Consider the following 19,165-nt stretch of genomic DNA (forward strand, 5'->3'; position numbering starts at 1 on the left):
TAAGACAAAGATGTCCCAAATCATGTTCATTCACATTTTGTATTGAGGGTTATTCTCAAGTAATGTGAGAAGAAATATAACATTTGCAAAAAAGAAGCCAACATTTTTAGAAATGATATGATTGTCAATATAGAAAAACTAAATAATCAGCAGATGAATTATTAGAATAATGTTGAGCGAGGTCACTGGATACTCCAGCACTAATAAGAACTCAATTACTGTCAAACACTAGGAAAAAATCTATTAGAAATATAATTTTTTAAAATTCCATTTATTAAAACACCAAAAATTATGAACTACCTTAGAAAAATGAAGAGTTTATTCAAGAGATCTAAATAAGTGTAGAGCTATTTTATGTGGATAAGCAAGATTCAATATTGTGTGAGAATGCTAATTCTGCCCAAAGAGTCACTGAAATTCCAGTTCCCCAACAGAATTTTGCTTTGAATTTGAGATGCTAAATCTGTAATTGATATGAAGGAGCAAAGATCCAAGAATAACCAAAACATTCCTAAGGAAAAATAGTAAGGTTACTACAGTGTCTTAAAATTTACCCTAAAGGCATAGTAATTGAGACAGTGTTGAACTGACACAGGAATAGAGAAATAGATGACGGGAACAGAATCCAGAATCAGACCCCACAGATATATGGACAGTAAGTGCACTGCAAAGCAGTGACAGCAAAGACAGTTGTTTTAAAAAATGGCCCAAGAACAACAATGTTATTTAAGAATGACTAAAACATAGAAGCAAAGGAGTTCCGCGGTTTGTGGAGAAATAAAGCACTTCTAAGAGGAGACGGCGACGTGACTTTGAACTTGGCTCAGCTCCTGCGTGTCCTGCAGAGAGAGAGAGGTGAACTGGAGCTTCGCTTCAAGACACAGTTTTTGTTTTTGTTCATCACTGGTAAGTTGGATGCAGAGACCATGGTATAGTCATACATTGACCTACCTTACAGTAATGAACATTAATGAACTTTAGCTGTACTCATTACTGTGAATGAATCTCAGAAATTTAGTGTTGAGTAAAAAAAAGCAAGTCATAGAAAACTAAATATTATATCATTTTGTTTTAGTCCATTCAGGCTGCCGTAACAAAATACTGTAGACAGTGGCTTATAAACAGCAGAAATTTACTGCTCACAGTTCTGGAGGCTGGAAGTCCAAGATTAGGGTGACCTGCATGGTTGGGTAAGAGCCAGCTTCTGGTTGCAGACTTATAGCCTCATATGGCAGGGGGTCTGGGGAGCTCTAGGGGTCTTTTTCATAAAAGACCAGTAATCCTATTCATGAGGGTCCCACACTCATGACCTGATCACCTCCCAGAGGCCCCACCTCCTAATGCCATCACCTTGGGGGCTAGGTTTCAACATAGGAATTTGATGGGGGAGGACACAAAATTTATACCACAGTACCTTTTATTTGCTTAAAATGTAAAAGAGGCACATTTAAATTATACCTTGTAAAACTATACATACGTTTGTGATACAAAACATGAGGAAAAGAACAAGCATCACAAAATTCAGGATAGTGGAACACATGTATACCTGTGGCGGATTCATTTTGATATTTGGCAAAACTAATACAATTTGTAAAAAAAAATAAAATTAAATTTAAAAAAAATGAAAAAAAAATTCAGGATAGTGATTACTTGGAGTAGACTGATGGAGGTGTGGCTGGGAAAAGGCACGTGTGGGTGTGTGCTCAGTCATGTCCAACCCAGGGATGCAACCTGCGTCTTCTGTGGTTCCTGCGTTGGCCGGCGGACTCTTTACCCCTGAGCCCCTGGGAAGCCCACATGTGGGTGAGGGAGTGCCTAAAATATTGACAGTGTTCTGTTTGGTTAGATATGTCCTAGGTGCACAGGATTCATTTGTGTATTTTTCAAACCGAGTTTTCATAGTGATGCTTTCTATTTGTATGCTGTTTTTTTACATTAAAGTGATTACAAAGAAAGATTTGTTAAAAATCAGATCTGTGACTCTTGATCCCTTTACTTTTCACAGGGTCAGCAGTGAGACTTAGAAGAGAGCAGTTTTTTTTTTTTTTTTTTTTAATAAAAAGCTTTTTATTTGGAAATACTTTCAAACTTATAGAAAAGTTACAGGAATTATAGAAAAAAAATCACCTATTTACCTTTTATCCAGATTCAGTTACTATAAACATTTTATATTACTTAATTTTTTGTTAAAGAGAGATTTATTATCCTTCTCTATATTTTTCTAAATTATTTAAGAATAAACTGTAGGCATTATACCCCTTTGTTTCCAGATACTTCACTGAATATTTCCTGACGAAAAGGACATTCTCTTACGTGGCCCCAGTATAGTTGTTAACCTCAGGAAGATTTTTACCATTAGCAGTACTTTAAAATAATCTTCCATTCACTATCCAGTTTGTCAGCTGACTTCATAATGTCCTTGACAGCACTTGTTTTTTCCTCCACTAGAGGTTGCAGTCGATGTATTGCATTTAATTGTTTCTTTCGTCTCCTTTATCTGGAACAGTTCTGAGCCTTTCTTTGTCTTTTATAATAATGATGGTTTTGAAGAATACTGTAAAAAAATTTTTTTAATCCAAGAGAACAGTTCTCATTTTGAGTTTTACTGTTCTCTCATGATTCTATCCAGTTTGTGATCCCTAGTCAAAATGCCACAGTAATGATACATTTTTTTCTTAGAGTTATCACATCTAGAGTACCTATCTATCTGGCTCTCATTGGTTATATTAATTTTGATAATTTGTCCAAGGTGTTGCGTTTTCTCCAGTTTAAGGGAGAGGAAGTTTTGAAAGGATTTCTTTGGAGAGAGCTGTTGGTGAGTGTGGACCCTGCTTCCTTCTCAACGGAGACAAGCAGGCATGTGATATCTCCCTCACCTCAAGTCAGAAGAGAGACGCCGCTTGGAAAGCTTCCTGTGTGTCCTCTGAAGTTATCCGGTCACAGCTAGTGCACTGATGGGTGCCTCCTTTTAAGGAAAGCCAGAGATGGAGGGCTGAAGCTGGCTTGCTGCTTGGAAGGGCGCAAGTAGTAGACTGTAACCAGCCTTTTCTTCCAGAGTTTGTTAGGCAATCCATGCACGAGTATTTCCCATGAATGAGATGTGGCGAGAGCCTGACTGGGGTCATTGCATAATCTGACCTAATGGCCATGGAAAGGGTGAAAGGCTCATTGAGGAGAAGTTGGCAGAGCCCCATCACAGTTCCAGTGGGTAGAAGTGAATAGACAACTTAAATAGAGTCCCTCCTTTCAGGTCAGGGGAATTGCTGGTGAAAATCCAACAGTGATCTGTGGGTGGTATCTTCTCAGGACGCACGAAGAGCCCCCAAAGGGGAAGAGCTTTAAATATCTATGAGCACAGAAAGTGTGAGACCGCCTCATGACTACTGGTGAAATAACACTTCTCTGTCCTCAGGGTGGAGTTGAGGAGGGAGGTCAGACAAGAAGGTTAGTAAAATCCCAGTGAGGAGGGGTGGACACCTGCAGAGGGGAATGGGGCCGTGCTCTCCTCCAGCATTGAAAGGGTATGCCCATCGCAGAGGTCGTCTGTGAGATGAGATCTCACCTGGTATTAACTTTGAAGCTCTCATGATTTTATGGGTTAAACATTTTATTTGAAATGGAATTGAGACTATGTGATTTAAAGTGACTACAGGACCTTTAATTATGTAAGCATGGTCAGAAAAATCATGTGACTGCTTTCATTTTCTTTGAGGGGCAAGGAAGAATATATCTGAATAATTTTTGCTTATTGTTTGAAAAATATATTCATTTTAAAAGATTTAAAAGAAAATTTTTAAATTTAAAAGATTTAAATGAAAATTTAAAAGATTTAAAGAAATCTTTGTTATGAAAAATATATAGCCACTATGAAGAACAAAATGGATTTTCCTTAAAAAGCTAAAAATAGAGTTACTATATGATCCAGCAATCCCTATCCTGAGCATATATCCAGAAAAGACCAAAACACTAATTCAGAAAGATACTTGCCAGTGTTCATAGCAGCACTATGTAAAATAGCCAAGATGTGGAAGCAAGCTAAATGTTAATTGGCAGATGAATGGATAAAGAAGATGTTGCACATATATACAGTGGAATATTACCCAGCCATAAAAACAATGAAATAATGCCATTTGCAGCCATATGGTTGGACCTAGAGATCGATAGTAATTACCTCCTAGTAATTGAGGTAAAGCCAGGCTAGAAAGACCAATATAAAATGATATCCCTTATATGTGAAGTCTAAAAAGAATGATACTAATGAACTTATTGCCAAAACAGGAATGGACTCATAGACATAGAGAACAAACATACGGTTACCAAAGGGGAAAAGGTGTGAGAGATAAATTAGGACCTTGGGATCGACAGATACATAGCACTGTATGTAAAGTAGATAAACAGTGAAGTCCTACTATGTATAGGACTGGGAATTATATTCAGTATCTTGTAATAACCTATAATGGAAAAGAACCTGAAAAATATATGTATAAATGTATAACTGAATCACTTTGCTGAATACCAGAGACTAATACAACATTGTAAATCAACTCAGTTCAGTTCAGTCACTCAGTCGTGTCTGACTCTTTGTGACCCCATGAATCATAGCACGCCAGGCCTCCCTGTCCACCAACTCTCGGAGTTCACTCAGACTCACGTCCATAGAGTCAGTGATACCATCCAGCCATCTCATCCTCTGTCGTCCCCTTCTCCTCCTGCCCCCAATCCCTCCCAGCATCAGAGTCTTTTCCAATGAGTCAACTCTTCGCATGAGGTGGCCACAGTACTGGAGTTTCAGCTTTAGCATCATTCCTTCCAAAGAAATTCCAGGGCTGATCTCCTTTAGAATGGACTGGTTGGATCTCCTTGCAGTCCAAGGGACTCTCAAGAGTCTTCTCCAACACTACAGTTCAAAAGCATCAATTCTTTGGCGCTCAGCCTTCTTCACAGTCCAACTCTCACATCCATACATGACCACAGGAAAAACCATAGCCTTGACTAGACGGACCTTTGTTGGCAAAGTAATGTCTCTGCTTTTGAATATGCTGTCTAGGTTGGTCATAACTTTCCTTCCAAGGAGTAAGCGCCTTTTAATTTCATGGCTGCAGTCACCATCTGCAGTGATTTTGGAGCCCAGAAAAATAAAGTCTGACACTGTTTCTACTGTTTCCCCATCTATTTCCCATGAAGTGATAGGACTGGATGCCATGATCTTCATTTTCTGAATGTTGAGCTTTAAGCCAACTTTTTCACTCTCCACTTTCACTTTCATCAAGAGGCTTTTGAGTTCCTCTTCACTTTCTGCCATAAGGGTGGTGTCATCTGCATATCTGAGGTTATTGATATTTCTCCCGGCAATCTTGATTCCAGCTTTTGCTTCTTCCAGCCCAGCGTTTCTCATGGTGTACTCTGCATATAAGTTAAATAAGCAGGGTGACAATATACAGCCTTGACATGCTCCTTTTCCTATTTGGAACCAGTCTGTTGTTCCATGTCCAGTTCTAACTGTTGCTTCCTGGCCTGCATACAGGTAAATCAACTATATGTCAATAAATAAAATGATATGAATAGTGTACACTGAGAAAGCCTTCTCACATCTGTCCCCATCTCCCCAGTTGCCATTCTCCTCTTGTTCAGTCACCAAGCCGTGTCTGACTCTTTGCGACTCCATGGACTGCAGCACGCCAGGCCTCCCTGTCCCTCACTGTCTCCTGGAGTTCGCCCAAGTTCATGTCTCCTCTTGCAGGTAAACATTTTTATGTGTTTATTGGTTCAGTATTTCTTTATGCAGTAAGCAAATATGAATCTCCTATTCTTACAAAAAATGTAGCATACCTTTCAGATCTTTTTTTTTCTTTGCCATAAAACATGAGTCATATAAAATTTACCTTTTTAACTTAGACGGAGAATGATGGGGCGCTTGGTAAGTGTGTGTTTACCTTTATGAGGAACCGCCAGGCTGCTTCTCTAACAGTGACTGTACCATTTTACCTTCTGACCAGCCAGACAGGAGGGTTCCCGTTTCTCCACATCCAACACCTATTTTCTGTTTGCTTTTGATAATAGCAGTCCTAATGTTTGTGAAGTGGCATATCATTGTAGTGCTGATTTGCATTTCCTAATGACTGATGCTGTGCCTTTTCATGTGCCTTTTGGCCATTTGTCTTCTCTGGAGAAATGTTTATTCAAGTTCTTTCTCTGTTTTTGAACTGGGTTAGTCATTTTGTATTGTTGAGGTGAAAGAGTACTTTATATATTCTGGATATTAACCTTGTATCAGATATATAATTTGTAGACATTTTTCCCATCCTGTGGGTTGTCTTTTCACTTTCTCAATAGTGTGCTTTGATGTGTGTGTGTGTGTGTCTGACTCTTTCTGACCCCACAGACTGTAACCCATCACTGTGCATGGAATTTTCCAGGCAAGGATACTGAAGTGGGTTGCCATTTCCTTCCCCAGGGGATCTTCCCAACCCAGGGATTGAAACCATGTCCCTTGGGTCTCCTGCATTGGCAGGCGGATTCTTCACAAGAAGCCTGATGTACAAAAGCTTAATTTTGATGAAGTCATATTCTATTTATTTTTGTTTCTTTTTGCCTGTACTCTTGGTATCACATCCAACAAATCATTGCCAAATCTAATATCGTGAAGATCTTCCCTGGAATGTGGGCTGTTGTACCCAAGGCTGTTTGCTGAGGGGCTGAGGCGTGGTAACTGCTATGCAAGAGGTTAAACCACCAAAATTTACCAATCCCTTTGTCAAGCTCTGCTGCGAGTGTTGCGAGTGTTTGACTGAACTCCAGAGTTCCAAAATATTTACCTTTAGACAATTCTTGCTGGTCCAGTAGTTGTTAGGTAGAAGGATGGATTCCTGGATATCTTCTGTGAAGTCACGTGTGTGTGTGTTTTTTTTTTAACTTGGCAATGTAACTGGGAGATCTTCCTATATATCAGTATGTAGAGATCTTCTTTCTCTTTACAGTTCCATAGTATTCTAGAGTTCACGGTAGATGTACATAGTTTATTTAACCTGTACCATATTTAACCTGTACCATATACACCAGTACAGTTTATTTAAATATACCATAGTTTATTTAACCTGTTCCCTATTGCCAGATGCTTGGGATTTATAGTCTTTGACTATTACAGAAAGTAATGCAATGAAAACTGTGTGTGTGTGTGTGTGTGTGTGTGTGTATAAATTTGTACATGTCAGGTTACATACACAGGTATATTGGTGGAACTCATTTTCTGAAAGTGGAATTTCTGGGCCAAAGGTTAAGTACATTTGGTAAATATTGCTAAAAGACCCTCCAGAGAAGTTGTACCCTTTAAACCCACCCGTAACGTATGAGAGTGCCTATCTTCCCAAAACATCAACAGCAATGCATTTTAAACTTCTGGCATTTTACCAGTTCAATAGGTGAGAAATGGCATCTCAACATAATTTTAATATTCATCTTTCTTATTATGAGAGAAGGTGTGTATCTTTTCATAGACTTAAGGGTCATTTCTGGAGAAAAAATTAAGAGGACACAACACAAATAAAATTACCTTCTAATTGGCATCCCTGAGTCTTGCTGGTTCAGTGTAGTGGGTATAGTTTTCCCTGGGGAAGCTGTCACTGGGAGCTGAAATTTGTTGCTGCTTCATCGTAGAAGACAGAACATGAGGTGAGAGGAAGGAAGAGCCAAGTGACGAGATGGGGTAGCAGAGACTTTTTTTAACACCAAATAAATATTGTAGAATGTATGTGAGGCTGCTGCAGAACTGGAATTGGATGGTGTTTCTCAGTTTCCCCCCTCCTTTTTAAAAAGAGGCTTTGAGAGAAGACCCAGTATGATTATTTTAGGGAGTAAATTACAGTAGGTTTTACCTGGGTTCCAACTGCACAGGATATTCAGGATTCTTCAGTGAGCCACGTACCATGGGTGTTCTAAGCCTTCTTCTGAGTGCTGTGGCTTTCCATATAGCCTGGATTGTAGCTATTCTCCTATTTTTTTTCTGGTGTTTTTAAAGTGTGTGTGAATTCTATTTTATTAATAAATAATAAACATTATAAAGGATAATTAGTTTGCCTACTTTTCTGACAGCATGACTACCCCCGTGCCCCCCACCGCCCCGCAACCGCCCACCCTGAGAGCTTGGTTAACAAGAATCTGAAACAAGATGGGGGTTGGGGCACTAGGCAGATGAGAGGTTGAACGGGGATGGGGAAGAAGCAGAGGGACACACACAGCACATTCCTTGGGGTGGATCTGGCCAGTATCTGTCTGTATAGCCAAGGGAGGGAAAGAACAATAGACCCGGAGCCACTCCCAAGAAGACAGTGTCCTCATCAAGGAGCATTCTCTGCCTGCAGAGAAGATCCCTGCAACATCACCTTGCTGAACTCCCAAACTGCTGCTCTGAACGAGTAGCTGTCCTCTGTCTCCCATTCTTCTCCTGTATGGATCCTTTGTGCTTCTCACCATGCGTGTTGGGTGTACGTGAGGAGGGTGATCTCAGTTCCTCAGTCGGTCGAGCAGCCGCACCAAAGGAGCTGCACCAGATCTGATAGAGCTCACAGAAACTGCACTCTAAGCCTGATACTGTAATTGGATAAAATAGCCAGATCTCAAAGCACCACATATTATATGGTTCCATTTATAGGAAATGCCCATAGGAGGCAATCTGTACACAGAAAATAGATTAGTGGATTGCTTAGTGGATATCTAGGACTCCAGATTCAGAGAAGGCAATGGTACCCCACTCCAGTACTCTTGCCTGGAAAATCCCATGGATGGAGGAGCCTGATAGGCTGCAGTCCATGGGGTCGCTAAGAGTCTGACACGACTGAGTGACTTCACTTTCACTTTTCACTTTCATGCATTGGAGAAGGAAATGGCAACCCACTCCAGTGTTCTTGCCTGGAGAATCCCAGGGACGGGGGAGCCTGGTGGGCTGCTGTCTATGGGGTCGCACAGAGTCAGACATGACTGAAGCGACTTAGCAGCAGCAGCAGCAGCAGGACTCCAGATTGGAGCTGAGTGTGTGCATGGTTGTTAATGGGTACCATGGTTTTTTAGGAGGTGATGGAAATGTTCTGAAATTGATTGTGGTGGTGATTGCACAAGTCTGAATGTACTAAAAAACTTTTTTTGTTTTACCTTTTTAAAAAAATTTTTATTATTTTTTTTTAATTTAGTTATTTGGCTGTGCCAGGTCTTAGTTGCAGCGTGCAAACTCTTAGTTGCTCTCTGTGGGATGTAGTTGCCAGACCAGGGACTGAACCTGGGCCCCCTGCTTTGGGAACATGGACACTGTACCACCAGGGAAGCCCTATTTTTACCTTTTAAAATAGATAGATTAGATAGTATATGAATTGGAATTCAATAAAGTTGTTATTTTAAAAAAATCAATTTCAGACTGGCGGCCAATGGTTGGTATAAAATACGTATAAAACATTTATCTTATAAAGGATTTCTATAGGTGAATACAAATTTAAGTTTATTACATATTCATTCAAATTGGTACTTTTATCACCATGAGTATCTGTCTTTATCTTCAGTAATATTTTTTTTTGCCTTAAAGTCTACTTGTCATATCTCAAAATAAAAAGAAGAAAAAATATATATATACATACTTTTTTTCCCCTCTAGCTGATCTGTATCATGACTGGAAATCAAATTTGTAACCATAGAAAGGGCTTCCCTGGTGCCTCAGATGGTAAAAGAATCCGCCTGCAATGCAGGAGACCCCAGTTCGATCCCTGGGTCAGGAAGAGCCCCTGAAGAAAGAAATGGCAACCTACTCCATTATCCTTGTCTAGAGAATCCAGGGACAGAGGAGTATGGCAGGCTACAGTTCATGGGGTTATAGAAAGATGTGTTTGCAAAAGTGAAGGAAAAAGAATACAGTATTTCTGTAAAGTTCTTTGTATAATTATGCAATATAATATTTTACATGTATTGTTATGTTTGTTTAGAATCCTCAAAAGGAGAATGACTTAGCTTTTAAAAACATCTTTCACTGAATAGTTTATAACTCTGATTTTTAGACTGTTTCTTTTATATGGTTTTATTTATAATCAGTTAAATAAAATCACTTTCATAATTAAAGAAGTTTACTTATCAGATATTAATATGAGAATACAAGCTTTATTTTAGCTAATGTTTTCATGCTTTTTCATACTAAATCACTACAGATGGTGACTGTAGCCATGAAATTAAAAGGCGCTTACTCATTGGAAGGAAAGTTATGACCAACCTAGACAGCATATTCAAAAGCAGAGACATTACTTTGCCAACAAAGGTCCGTCTAGTCAAGGCTATGGTTTTTCCAGTGGTCATGTATGGATATGAGAGTTGGACTGTGAAGAAGGCTGAGCACCGAAGAATTGATGCTTTTGAACTGTGGTGTTGGAGAAGACTTGAGAGTCCCTTGGACTGCAAGGAGATCCAACCAGTCCATTCTGAAGGAGATCAGCCCTGGGATTTCTTTGGAAGGAATGATGCTAAAGCTGAAACTCCAGTACTTTGGCCACCTCATGTGAAGAGTTGACTTATTGGAAAAGACTCTGATGCTGGGAGGGATTGGGGGCAGGAGGAGAAGGGGACGACAGAGGATGAGATGGCTGGATGGTATCACTGACTCTATGGACGTGAGTCTGAGTGAACTCTGAGAGTTGGTGATGGACAGGGAGGCCTGGTGTGCTGCGATTCATGGGGTCGAAAAGAGTCGGACACGACTGAGCGACTGATCTGATCTGATCTGATGTTTTTATATTTAAACTTAACTTGTAAATAGCATACAGTGTATTTCATCCAATCTGAAATCTTTGAATTGGACTATACAGTCCTTTTACATATAGCATAGTTACTATTATAATTGAATTTAAGTATATTGACTTTATTAGGTTTATTTCTATTGGTTTTCTATTGATTCTGTCTTTGCTCCCATTTTTTTCTAGTTTTTTGCCTCATGAAATATTTGTGTTAATCTGTTTTTCTATTCTCTGTTTTACTGATAACTTTTTATTACTCTTTTAGTGATCACTCTAGAAGTGACAGCTTACATCCTTGACTTAGTATAGGCTATTTAAGTTACTACTTTGAAGAACCTTACCAACAGTCTTTTCATTTACCTTTTCCTGCTTTTTGCCATTTTCAGTTCAGTTCAGTCTCTCAGTTGTGTCCGACTCTGCGACCCCACAGACTGCAGCATGCCAGGCTTTCTTGTCCATCATCAACTCCCAGAGTTTACTCAAACTCATGTCCACTGAGCCGGTGATGCCATGGAATCAACTCATCCTCTGTTGTACCCTTCTCCTCCTGCCTTCAATCTTTCTCAGCATCAGGGTCTTTTCAAATGAGTCAGCTCTTCACATTAGGTGGCCAAAGTATTGGAGTTTCAGCTTCAGCATCAGTCCTTCCAATGAATATTCAGGACTGATTTCCTTTAGGATTGACTGGTTGGATCTCCCTGTAGTCTAAGGGACTCTCAAGAGTCTTCTCCAGCACCACAGTTCAAAAGCATCAGTTCTTCGGCATTCAGCTTTCTTTATGGTCCAACTCTCACATCATTACAGGACTACTGGAAAAACCATAGCTTTGACTAGATGGACCTTTGTTGGCAAAGTAATGTCTCTGCTTTTTAGCATGCTGTCTAGGTTTGTCATAGTTTTTCTTTCAAGGAGCAGTGTCTTTTAATTTCATGGCTGCGGTCACCATCCACAGTGATTTTGAAGCCCCCCTAAAAGTAAAGTCTGTCACTGTTTCCCTTGTTTCCCCATCTATTTGCCATGAAATGATATCAGATGCCATGATCTTTGTTTTCTGAATGTTGAGTTTTAAGCCAACTTTTTCACTCTCCTCTTTCACTTTCATCAAGAGTCTCTTTAGTTCTTCTTAGCTCTCTGCCAAAAGGGTGGTGTCACCTGCATACCTGAGGTTACTGAAATTTCTCCTGGCAATCGTCATTCCAGCTTGTGCTTCATCTAAACCAGCGTTTCGCATGATGTACTCTGCATGTAAGTTAAATAAGCAGGGTGACAATATACAGCCTTGACGTACTCCTTTCCTGATTGGGAACCAGTCTGTTGTTCCATGTCCAGTTCTAACTGTTGCTTCTTGACCTGCATACAGATTTCTCAGGAACTTGATACTTTACTCCATGTATTTTAACTTCCACAGATTTTATTGTAGTTTTAAGCAATCAACATTGGCTTATACTTACCTGTATCATGAAGCTTAACATATTTGAATCGAGCAGATAGAGCAGTATATTAATATTTTATGTCTTTGTCTCTTCCAGCAGTTTTATTCTTTCATCTGAGATCATATTCTTTCAACTTGAATAACTATTCTTAGAAATCAAGTCTGCATATGACATATTCGTTCAGATTTCATTTGAAAACATTAAACATATTTTTTTATTTGTGATATAAAACACAACATAAAATTTACCGTCTCTACCATGATCAAGTTTAACAGTGTTATGTATACTCACATTGTTGGATAATGGATTTCCAGAATTGAAACTCTATGTCCATTAATCAATGACTTTATTTGCCTAGACTCTAGTCCTTCATTTAATTATTGTTGTTTGGTGGCTGACTTATTTCACTTAGCATGATGTCCTCAAGGACACCCATGTCATAACTTGAGAGAATTCTTTCAAAAATGATGAGTAACATTCTGTTGTGTGTGTATGCATTTCTTTTATCTGTTCATCCATTGATGGACATTTGGGTCGCTTCTACTTATTAGCTGTGTGAATAACGCTGCTGTGAACACGTGCGTGCAGATATCTCTTTTGAGATTCTGGTTCCAATAATTTGAGTATACATCCAGAAGTTCTTGCAATAGATTTTATTTCTGTATTAAACAAATACTGTACCAGTCAGAGTGTGGCTTAGATTGGTATATCTTTTCTTCCCCCTTGACTTTTTTTTTTTTTTTTTAAAGGAAGGGGCTCTTTAAGAGCGTGAAGGAGAAAAATTAGCTATGTATAACATATTACTGTATATATTCAAAGCTACCTTCTAAGAAATCTTTTATTTCTAAAAATTTTAACTGAACTTTTTATTTTAAAGTAATTATAGATTCATGTGCATGGTAAGAGATGATACAAAGAGATGTGCCATAATTTTAACCAGTTTCCTCAATGATAACATCTTACATAGTTATAGTACAGCATTCAGATTCATGTATCTTCTCCAGTTTTATTTTTTAAAAGAATTTTTTATCTTGTCTAGCTTTTATTTTGTGTTGGTGAGAAGGTGTATGTATCTTCCTTAACAACAGGCAGGGCACTTATCATCGACTTGTACGATTGCCCCTCAGTGCCTTCAAGATGAAGGTTGGGCATGTTGTACAGTATGTGTTTGTATACTCTGGTTAGTTAGGTTGGTCAAATGTGCTAAGTCACACTGCTGTGGTGTTATTGATATAGCAGCGTAGGCTTTGTGGACTCAGCACCGCTTGAGGCACTTCAGTGTTGAGCAGTAGCTCTCTATGTGTGTACGTAAGTATACACAGCAGTCACTTTGATGCTTGTTATATATTGTACAGATATATCGATTCATTCAGGAGGCTGAAGTACTGGTTAACTTTCTTTCAGTATCTGGGTTTGGGTGTATGCTTGATTGTTTTTATTGGCAGAAAGTTGGGTATATCATTAGTAGTATAGCTGTCTTCCAACAATATCCGCTGAAATTGAGTATAGAAATAAGCTTTCTTAGAATATACAACAAATAGTTGTTTATTCACTACTTTGAATTTTGAGACTCATAAAACCTTTTTTAAGAAGTGCAGTATTCATACAGAAAAGTACATTCAGTGGTAAGTAAGTGTACAATTTTATGAATTTTAACAAAGCAGGCATACCTATGTGACTAATGCCCCAAACAAAAGGAGGATACTTTCAGTACAGCAGAATCATCCTTTGGCCCGCTCTCAGTTTTTATTTCCTCAAGGGTAATCACTGTCCTGACTTTTAACGTCATAGATTTGTTTTGCCTTTTTTAAAACCTAATGTAAATAAGATCACACTGCATTCTCACTTTTATCTGGCTTCTTTTTGTTCAGCCCAAAATTTGTGAGATTTTTTTTTTCCTTATTGTGTGAGTAGCAGTAGTTCATTCATACTCCATGAAAAGCCTTACACATGCACAGAAGCATACAGAATAGTGTATGCATTTTCTGTTCATCTTCAACAGTTATCAACTCATGGCCAGTCTGCTTTTAGTTACTCTCCTACCTGCTGTCGTTAACTCTCCAGATTATTATGAAGTTAAGTCCCGGGCATATTTTTGCCTGGGTGCTCAGTATATTTTTTTTTCTTACGTATTTAATAACTTTACTAAGTTGTGTCTTGGAGTTGATTGTTCTGAGTTGATTTTCTTACATATGCAGTATACCTTTTCAGTATATGACTTCAAGTCATTTTTTTCTCATTGGGACAGTTTTCTTGAAGTAGTGTTTTTAGGGAATTCCCTGGAGATCCAGTGATTAAGGATTTGCTTTTACTGCTGAGGACCCAGGTTCTATCCCTTGTGGGCAAACTAGGATCTTGCAAGCTGGGTGGTATGGCCAAAAAAACAAAAAAACTGTTGTTAGTATTTTAGTATTTGTTCTCTACTGCTTTAGTTTTCTTCTTTGGGGACCCCCCTCTATGACCGTCTTATCTACCACTTTTTTCTCAAGTCTTTTAAAATCACTTTCTTATTTTCTTTTTGATACTAAACTTTTCCATTTCACCTTCTATTTATATAAGACTTCTTTTTAAATACTTGTTTTTATACTATTTCTAACATAATCTTGGAGAAGCAATGGCACCCCACTCCAGTACTCTTGCCTGGAAAATCCCATGGACAGAGGAGTCTGCTAGGCTGCAGTCCATGAGATCACTAAGAGTCGGACATGACTGAGCGACTTCACTTTTACTTTTCACTTTCATGCATTGGAGAAGGAAATGGCAACCCACTCCAGTGTTCTTGCCTGGAGAATCCCAGGGACGGGGGAGCCTGGTGGGCTGCCATCGATGGGGTCGCACAGTGTCGGACACGACTGACTCGACTTAGCAGCAGCAGCAGCAACATAATCTTCATTTCTGAAGATATAATTTTTGGTTACATTTGTTGTTATTTCCTGAATTCTATCATCTCATTTTTAGTTTCTCTAATTTTCTTTAGTCCTGTTCTCTCAAATCTTCTATTATTTTGTTACTTTGTTTTAGCTTATTTAAAATTATCAATTTGTGGTTTTCATCTGTTTTGTGAACATGTTTTAAGAATTGCTTTTACCGCTTTTATTGTTTTGTGAACATGTTTTAAGCTTTGCTTTTATTGTCTTTTATTGATGTCACCCTAACATCTTTTTCCTCATAATAACTCTGAGATTTGATTGCCTCCCCTTTTGTTATTAATTTTCATGTGAAAATAACTTGCCCAAACTCTTAGATGGGAGAGATTAGTCAGGATAACTTTTGTAGCTTTATGTGTAAAGCTCCCTTTTCTATTGTTTTTACAAAGTGTTCAAAAAATATTGCCTTGTCCTTTCTGAGATCTCTCAGCTTCACTTTTTATCTGGACAGTCTTTGACTTTTGCCCTCACGTCCCTGTTCTGGTCAGTTCGGACTCTACTCCCTGCAGTTTCGCTCATTGTGAGTCTTTATTCTGTCCTCTGGCTGATTTTTGCTGTTTCCCTTTTCTCAGGCCATAAGATGCCTTTGCTTCTACGTGCTTCCTCCTTCACAAATGCTGGTGCCATGCAGCTCTGTGACTTCTCTTGGTTTTGCCTGCCCACGTCTACTTTGGTGTCTGTGGGCATACGTGCTTCCTCCTTCACAAATGCTGGTACCATGCAGCTCTGTGGCTTCTCTTGGTTTTGCCTGCCCACGTCTACTGTGGTGTCTGTGGGCATACGTGCTTCATCCTTCACAAATGCTGGTACCATGCAGCTCTGTGACCTCTCTTGCTTTTGCCTGCCCACGTCTACTTTGGCGTCTGTGGGCATACGTGCTTCGTCCTTCACAAATGCTGGTACTATGTAGCTCTGTGGCCTCTCTTGCTTTTGCCTGCCCACGTCTACTTTGGCGTCTGTGGGCAGCTTGTCACTTAGTTTTGTTGCAGGTGTTTTTTAATGCTCTTGAGTTTTGTTACCCTGATTTGTCTCTTTGGGTGGATTTGGATTAAAAACTACATCACTGGGGGATTCCCTGGTGGTCCAGTGGTTAAGACTCTGAGCTCCCAATGGAGGGAGCACGAGTTCGATCCCTGGTTGGGAAACTAAGATCCCACATGCTGTGTGTCCAATAAATTAAAAAAAAAAAACATTAAAAAAAAAAAAAAAACTACATCACCATCACCACCATCTTCTGTAATAGATTTGCAAAAGAATTGTTCTTTTGAATTCTCCTTACTGGGCTCAATAATTTGGTGCTAACTGGTGAAGTATGGATTTTTCTCCTTTGTTTTATCAATAAAACCTGTCGGTCAGAAATTAGCCAATCTCAGTTTTAGATTCCTTTAATTTCATGAATCTTTTTTTTTTCCTTTTATCAATAATACTTCTGTTAGTTGGTCAGTGATTAGCGAATCTCAGTCTTAGATTCCTTGAATTTAATGAATCTTCAGTATATAACTCACTTTTAAATTGGTGTCTTTGCTGGAGATTCTACTATCCCACATATTACTCTTGGGAAAGACAATTACCTGACTTTACCTATAATTCCTTGTGGGCTCAACTCTGTTCTCTCCTTTTCTCATTTTAGTCTTCTTCCCCTGACTCCCCTACTTTCTTAGCACCATATACCCAGTCTCACTGTTTTCAAAAGTTTATAGTCTAGACAGTGCAGAACACATACCCAGAAATATATAAATATTATAAGAGAGATTTTATGTTATCACAGTGAAGAGGAAGTAATAATTTTGGCCAGAGAAATCTTAAGAAGGCTTCACACAGGAAGTAATAACTGAGGGAGGTGGGTTTTGAGGAACAGACAGGAATTTAATAGATGTGTGAAACAACTTACTCCAAGAAACTGAATCTCCTGTGACAGTATTTCCCTATGGCAGTTGAACTCATATTGATCTTAAATTTATTTTCTCATAATCGCATAATGAGGTGAATGTGTCTAATAGAAGCCAGGGGAGTGTATGGTTTCACTGCTGAGAGTGGGCAGTAGATTAAAAAGAGTAAATGAGGAATGGGAACTACCTGTATTAAAAGGACAAGTAGAAGAAGACGGCCTAGTAAGGGATACTGAGATGTGAAATCAGAGACTTGACTTAAATGGTAAACCAGGAGAGACTGGTCTCAGAGAAGCCAAAAAGGAAGAGAATTTTAATAATGGGTCAACTATCAGCAATGTCAAAGGCAAATGCAGTTGAATATGCCCGGAAGCAGGGCGTTGCATTTAGTAGCTAAGAGGACACTAACTGATTTTACTTGCTCCATTTTGTTTTGGATGCTTAGAGATTTCTAAAATTTGATTTTGTTTTAGATCTATGTAGAATATTTACATAGTTTCAGAGTCAAGTATGCAAAATGTGTCTAGCTTCTGTCTCTGTTTCTTCCATCCTAATTCTTCTTCCACACCACTGGTAACCATTTCTTCTCAATTTTTTCTTTTTTCTTTTTTTGATGTGAGACTTTCATGTTTTAAGTATTTATTTACTTGGCTATGCCAGGTCTTAACTGCAGCACATGGGATCTTTGATCTTAGTTGTGGCATGTGGGATCTAGTTCCCCAACCAGGGATCAAACCCTGGCCTCCTGCATGGGCAGCCCAAAGTCTTAGCTGCTAGACCACCAGGGAAGTCCCAGACTTTCATTTGTTTTTATGTCCAAGTATGTCTGGGAGGTTGAGCCTCACTAGTACTCCTTCACCCTGCCCCCAGTCCCACCACCCGTCATAAGTAGAAGAAACACTTAGAGTCTGCAGCTTCAGTTCAGCTCAGTCACTCAGTTGTGTCCGACTCTTTGCAACCCCCTGAACCGCAGCATGCCAGAACTTCCTGTTCATCACCAGCTCCCAGAGTTTACCTGAACCCATGTCCATTGTGTTGGTGATGCCATCCAACCATCTTATCCTCTGTCGTCCCCTTCTCCTCCTGCCCTCAATCTTTCCCAGCTTCAGGGTGTTTTCAAATGAGTCAGCTTTCTGTATCAGGTGGCCAAAGTGTTGGAGTTTCAGCTTCAACATCAGTCCCTCCAATGAACACCCACGACTGATCTCCTTTAGGATGGACTGGTTGTATCTCCTTGCAGTCCATGGGACTCTCAAGAGTCTTCTCCAACACCACAGTTCAAAAGCATCAATTCTTCGGCACTCAGCTTTCTTTATAGTCCAACTCTCACATCCATACATGACCACTGGACAAACCATAGCCTTGACTAGACGGATCTTTGTTGACAAAGTAATATCTTTGCTTTCTAATATGCTGTCTAGGTTGGTCATAATTTTCCTTCCAAGGAGTAAGCGTCTTTTAATTTCATGGCTGCAGTCACCATCCACAGTGATTTTGGAGCCCAGAAAAATAGTCAGCCACTGTTTCCACTGTTTCCCCATCTATTTGCCATGAAGTGATGGGACCAGATGCCACGATCCTAGTTTTCTAAATGTTGAACCTTAAGCCAACTTTTTCACTCTCCTCTTTGACTTTCATCAAGAGGCTCTTATTTCTTCTTCACTTTCTGCCATAAGGGTGGTGTCATCTGCATATCTGAGGTTATTGATATTTCTCCCGGCAATCTTGATTCCAGCTTGTGCTTCCTCCAGCCTGGCGTTTCTCATGATGTACTCTGCATAGAAGTTAAATAAGCAGGGTGACAGTATACAGCCTCGATGTATTCCTTTTCCTATTTGGAACCATTCTGTTGTTCCATGCCCAGTTTTAACTGTTGCATCCTGACCTGCATACAGGTTTCTCAAGAGGCATGTCAGGTGGTCTGGTATTCCCATCAGAATTTTCTACGTCTTAGAGAGCACCTAAGCTTTGTCAGCTGACTTGTGAATAGGTCGAGGTGCAGGCAGAAAGGTCAGTGGCATTGATCTGCTTTGGCATCCAGGAATTGATCAGCCTCTCAGGCTGGCCTGGGTAGTGGCATGCAATGATTTGAGGGTAGCAATGGCTGTCTTTAGTCTTAGGAGGACTGAAGGGACACATTTGTCCTGCAGTAGCCA

The 19,165-nt window shown here is 39.4% G+C and overlaps 1 protein-coding gene across 1 annotated transcript in view; it reads left to right on the forward strand.

The window, feature by feature from the left end:
• Positions 1 to 19,165, forward strand: part of PCCA (propionyl-CoA carboxylase subunit alpha) — a 417,781-nt gene that overhangs the window by 19,895 nt on the left and 378,721 nt on the right. The gene's annotated exons all lie outside the window — the stretch shown is intronic.

Source organism: Bos javanicus, chromosome 12 (genome assembly GCF_032452875.1).
Source record: "Bos javanicus breed banteng chromosome 12, ARS-OSU_banteng_1.0, whole genome shotgun sequence".
Lineage (NCBI taxonomy): Eukaryota > Metazoa > Chordata > Mammalia > Artiodactyla > Bovidae > Bos > Bos javanicus.